The following is a 6,000-nucleotide window of genomic DNA, read 5'->3' as shown; positions in this document are numbered from 1 at the left end:
CATCAATTAAAGTCCATTTCAAAAAGAAATCAAATCACTTTCTCATGGTGATTCTGTATTCAACTTAATATAACTTAGAGAAAGATTCTGCTTTTCCAGCACAGCCTTGAACAATTTAACATACGGTTCCCAAAATCTTCAAAGCTGCCTTGACTCTTCACATAAATCAATAAAAATATTTCTATTATTTATTTCATCGAGATTTTAAGAGTGCTTTTGCTGATCATGTCCCTGCTCAGAATAACACAGAATAGCCTTTAGTCCACACAGCTGCTTTCTCATCTCTCTGTGGAGAGGCTATTCAGCCATTTACAAAAATACTCAAATCTTTGTAAGAGGCAACAAATATTTCTGTGCATGCTTTCATAAATATCACAGAATAAAAGATTGTGGAGAGAGGTCCGTTTTTAAAACGTTTATATGTCAATACGCTCTTAAAGGTGTTTATATGAGGTTTGCTTTTCTATTAGGAGAACACTGGAATAAAACAGTTTTGGAGAAATCTTTTTTTTACCTGTATTACAATGCAATCACTTACATAAATGGAATGCTTGATTTAAAAACAAATTTCTTTTATTTAACACCGAGACAGCAGTCTTGGAAAAAAGCCCACCCAACAACCCACATGTAAATCTCACTTACTTTTCCCAGAAAACTTTTTTTCTTACAGAATAAGAGAAGAATTACAAAACAAAATGAAGGGAAAGAAGTCAAATTCAAAAGATCTTTCATATCCTCTGGCTACTTTGCTTCATTCTAGTTCTACAAGGAGATATAGTGCTCTTTCTTATTAGCTGGCACTGCAAGAATTAAAGTGACCCAGCAGTCAACATTTCCCACTGTGGCAAAAACAATTTTGTAATTGTCCTGTGAATTAGGGAAGTGAACTCTAGGAGGATTCTCGCATTGGGTATTTTCTTGGGCGATGAAGTGGAAATAATAGATTTAATGAGAACAGTGTAACGATGTGGAATACAATTTCATTCTTGAGTAAATTTCACGTCTTTTCCAACCAGAAAATGGATTAACGTAAAGCTTCAAGCAGGGAACTAACCTGGGGATCCTGCAGCTAAACACAAATAACTGAATGGCCAGATTTGCATTTCAGCAGACGTGGATACAACACAGGAAAAAATAAACAGGAAACTGTGAAGTGGTTAGAGGCAGAAACTACAGCATTTTTCAGATGCTGTGGGACTCATTCACATAACTACCCCTCTACTGACAATGAAAATTGCTTGATAAGATCTGAACCCCCCACTGAAAAACTGTACCTCAACATGTGCAGGAATAAACTAGGATTTATGCCTGTATAAATCCTGTACCCCAGGAGCATGAGTACTCCAATTACCCAGCAGTGTCCGGGTGAGTGGGGTGTACTGAAAGATTAAACATAAAGAATCACTGAGTGCCCTCTGCTGTTACCTCAGTCACACTGGGACAATATTCCCACTCTTGCTGTACATGTGCATTAGTCATTGCACTGAAGTGCCCAAGACTCAGCAAAAAGTATTCCCAGGGAAACTCAGGAATGGAGCTATCCATGATGAAGGCATGGTTCTGCACTGTGATTGCTCTGCCCTGCATGGGGAGATTTTTGATTGTCCCTCCATGAAATCCATAAAGGGGGAAACAAATGCCCCCTCAGCAGCAGATGCCACAGCTGTGTCCCTTTTCCTTGCCACCAGCAAGTCCCCTGTCTTCTGACAACCCATCTGGCAACATCCCACACCAAGGATTAGCAGCAAAGCTGGTTTCCTAAGCAGTTTATGCAATTCATCTTATCCCTTATCAGGCGGTGCAAATGGGAGAAAAAGGGACGGGCAAGACTAAGGCTTACTGTCCTGTGTTGTTCCTTGGCTGCACACCCTGGACTGGACAGGAACATTGTGTACCAGGCACTGCATGCAGAAACATTGGTTTCTGAAGTACAGAGCAACTTTGTGATCTCAAAAGCAGATAAATATCCAGGAAGGTGACCAGAAAAAGAACTAGAAAAATGGAGGCTTGTGAACTTCTCAGTCCACCCGTGTAGGCACTCATTTTATGTGTGATAGCTAGCAGGATAACAGTCCTCTACCTGGTTTACAGGTGTACACTACAAACTGTAGCGACAAGGGAGATCTATGTCTACACATTCCCATTAATTAGGTTAACATTTGGGCCACATTGATTTGAATAAGGTACAAGACCCAAAGACATAGCTCGAATTTTGGTGTGTTCTACTGAAAGCAAGGAATTGGACGGGAAAATACACACAATGAGCCACAGTTGTTTCAAGATTACGGCAGAAATCTTGTTTTGAACAGCTCTAGAAATTGGCATGTATTAGTTTTATCTTGGTTGTTATGCTCCACAGGATAACATCCATGACAGCCTGATCCTATTTCTTTGGGAGAATTCTAATAAAAGAGCTCAGGTCCTTTTACTCAGTGTACTTCCTTTAAATTATTATTTTTACGGCTGTCTGTTTGCTGCAATGAAATTATACTTAGGATGTAAACCTTGTCGTACTGGGTACAGAAGAAAAGTTTCAGTAAGCAACTTCTTGGACTTGCTGAGGATTCTTAGGCCTCTCAGAACTGCAAGTCTGAAAAAAAAAAAGTAAAGCAGTGACATGAAAAAATTGTCCCTTCTTTGGAAATGATAAAGTTAAATGTTCTAAAACAGATTTTCAGACTTACTGTCCTACATGACAAGAACACTCTGAATAATAAAGTAATTCTACCTTTGCAAGCTCAGAATAAATTTATTGACCTTTCAAATATGAAAGACTGATTTTACAAGGGCGTGTACTGATTTTACAAGGGCGTGTAGTGGTAAGATATGGGGTATTGGCTTTAATATGAAAGATGGCATGTTTAGTCTAGATAGAAATTCTTTACTGTGTGGGCGGTGAAGCACTGGCACAGGTTATCCAGAGAAGTTTTGACTGCCTCATCCCTGGAAATGTTCAAGGCCAGGTTTGATGGTGCTTTAAGCAACCCGTCTAGTGGGAGGTGTCTCTGCCCATGGCAGAAGGTTGGAACTCCATGTTCTTTAATGTTTCTTCCAACCCAAATCAGCCGATGATTATATGCTCTATGGATAGATACAAAGAATTTTGAAATTCTAGCTGCTTGTCAAGTCCTTCCTGTCATCTGCTTCAATGTATTCTGAAGCTGATGCCAACAATCAAAAAAGTCAGAAGATCAAGAGCAACTGAGAAGGAGTCAGACTACATTAACAATCTGCCACCAAACCACAAGGTTTGCTCTTGATTCAAGAGAGGAGGCAATGCACAGACCCTCCTTGAACCATTGTCATGGCAAATACCATCATCACAGCAAATGCTGTGACATCCAGCAGAGTTTGGATGCTTTAACTTCATCTGTGATCAAAGTCTGATAAAAGAAATCTCTTATTTTCTCCAGATATTTCTTCCTGTTGTTTAGTGCTGTCAGCCAGGGTACATACTGATGTGACTGCTCAGACAACAGACAGCACAGCCCTTGCAGCTGTTCAAGCCTCTTCTGGCAAAACAGAGGAATATGCAGGAGAATCAAAGGTATTTAACTCGATTGAAACTCTTTTTGAAAACTCCTGAGATTTGTATCGGGAAACCCTTAGATCCTGAAACAGCAGCCCAAGCACTTCTAGTAAACAAGAAAATACCAAAAGACTGTCAGCAACAAGAACATTGTCATTCTCCTCAACCTTCTGGCCATTGGTGGCATCACTCATCTGTCATGCCTCACTGTTAATTTTCATTCCAAGGGCCAACAAAACAGGAAATATTGACTCACAAAAAACAAGCTAATGATTGTGAAGTAGATCGCAGCAGCAGCTGGATTTGCCTTGGAAGCAAATTTCTCCTCTTATATGGTGGAGTATGGCCAGCACAATCTGAAATTAGAACTGGAACTGGAATGTGAAAGGAGGTAAGAATATCAAAACAAGTTCTGGTAAGATATCTATCTAATGAACTTACAGCAATTAATGACCTAGGCTTATACTTTGGGATACCTCCTCTTTCCTAGAAAATCTTTAAGAAAACCTGAGAGGAAACAAACCAAGAGAAAACAAACCTATATACAATTTTAGTTGAGTCCTAACAGTTTTCAGGGCCACTTACTAGTTCTTATAGAATAAATTGAATGTGCTGCCTGTATTGCTTTGGTGAATTGTTTCTAGCAAAGCTAACTCTAGTAATTAATCCTTCTTTGTACATCACACAATCAGAGCCCTACATCTGTGCTGGGCAGTCGCTGTTCAGTTTTATGGTTCTTGTGTACAATCAGCCTGTCTGATTCAGTGTACAGTAGTGCAAATGAGGGTTCATTGCAGAACATCTAAACATCCTCAAGACTGCTGCATTAGTCTTCTTTCAGTCTTCCTCCAAACTGTCCTGTACTTTGCCAGATATTTAGACAGTGAATGGCTACAGAGCTGGACTCCCTTCAGAGGCAATGGACAGAAAACTTTTAAAGGGTCTCCTTCCTTTTTAAATCAGCTTTTGAAAAGAGGCCAGTTTTGTTGCTTGCCAAGGGGTATTTCTTTCTCCCACTGATCTAAAAAGGAATCAAGGTAATTATGTCATGTGCAGCCCTCCACACAGCAAAGCACCAAAATTAGATGAAATGAGTAGTTACTTTAATAAACCAAGTACATCTGCATCTTTCTGATTTCTGTCATTTTAGGGCTATTCAGTTATTCATATGTAAATTCTTAGGGCCACAGGAAGGTACCTTTGCCTGCAGTGGCTGGCACTGAGAGCCTGTACATTAAGCATTAAGACACGGCACAACAATGACACAAGAGCAGTAGCAAGTTATTTAAATGACAGTGATGTGAAACCAGATAGACATTGAAAACATCCTCTGTAGGATCATCATGGAAAACAAAATAAGAGATAGAGTCAATAAACCAGAAATACATTATTTCCCTTACTTTGAGCACAGAAACATGACCACTTTTCTCCAATTCATGTTCCCCTCTCCCAAAAAGAAGATTCTTGATCTAAAGTAATCTAGTAATACAAGCAGCTAGCACTTGCATACCACTTTTCCACTTCAAGTAATTTTGCAAATGTTACTAAGTTAGTTAATATTCTCCTGAGAGGGAGGTATGTAACACTGTCAGTATTCATGTGTTCAAATAATAAATTTTAGGTTATATTAAATTTTTGTTTTTCAGTTTTAGCAGTTTAAAAATAAAAATATCCTAGTTTATGTCACAGGCAGTTTGAGTATCTCTGATATTTGAGTCAAAAATTGTCAAAAGGAAGATTTTTAAATCATTACATTTTATATCATATTAATATCATATTAAATGAATAAATTTTCTATTCCTTAGTGATCATCTTTATCCTCCCAAGATGTCTTGATACAAGCCTTATAAACCCTTAAGTGAGAAATAGTCCTAGCAAATTTAACAGGAATTTTCCAATATGTGAAAAACAGGAAAGATTAGGACAGAATACTAAGGTCAGTAGAAACCCTCTCAGCTTAGTATCTCATTTGAGAGAAAGATTCCTCTTGCACAAAACATGGATTGGAAGCCCTATTGTGTTTTGGGGAATATTTTGGTAGGTATTTTCCTCCAGAATAAAATAATGCAGATAAACTTCTGATTCCCTACAGTGAACTCTAAAGGTCTATATTTTGCCATGGCATCATGCTTATGTCTTTCAAAAAAAGAGCACTTAAGCTAAATTTTCTTCTCAATACAACAAGCTTACCAAAAGTTTATCTGGGAAGCTGACACATAGATCGCGGCACTGTCTTGTCTTTAAGCAGTGTTGCACCACTCAATGACAACCACAGCATCCATGAAATGTTATCATGCTCTATCTGACTACAGCAAATGGTAAGCGTATACATTTCGATGAGAATTAGAGAATTATTTTCTCAAAACATAACCTTTGTAGTTTTCTCTTTCACAGCTGAAAACTGCTAAAATGTCACCTAAAATCGTTATTTGCCTTATAGTTTTAATAAATCCTTACAAAGAAATTAAGCA

General features: G+C 38.3%; 1 long non-coding RNA gene across 1 annotated transcript in view; it reads right to left on the bottom strand.

The window, feature by feature from the left end:
* Positions 1-587: 587 nt before the first annotated feature.
* The window catches only part of LOC134415151 (uncharacterized), a 121,644-nt gene continuing 116,231 nt past the window's right edge, over positions 588-6,000 (bottom strand). Inside the window, exon 6 of the long non-coding RNA XR_010026946.1 lies at positions 588-2,590. This is a non-coding gene — a long non-coding RNA (uncharacterized LOC134415151). The remainder of the gene's footprint in view (positions 2,591-6,000) is intronic.

This window comes from Melospiza melodia, chromosome 2 (assembly GCF_035770615.1).
Source record: "Melospiza melodia melodia isolate bMelMel2 chromosome 2, bMelMel2.pri, whole genome shotgun sequence".
Taxonomy (NCBI): Eukaryota; Metazoa; Chordata; class Aves; order Passeriformes; family Passerellidae; genus Melospiza; species Melospiza melodia.
This window is presented reverse-complemented; position numbering and strand designations above follow the sequence as displayed.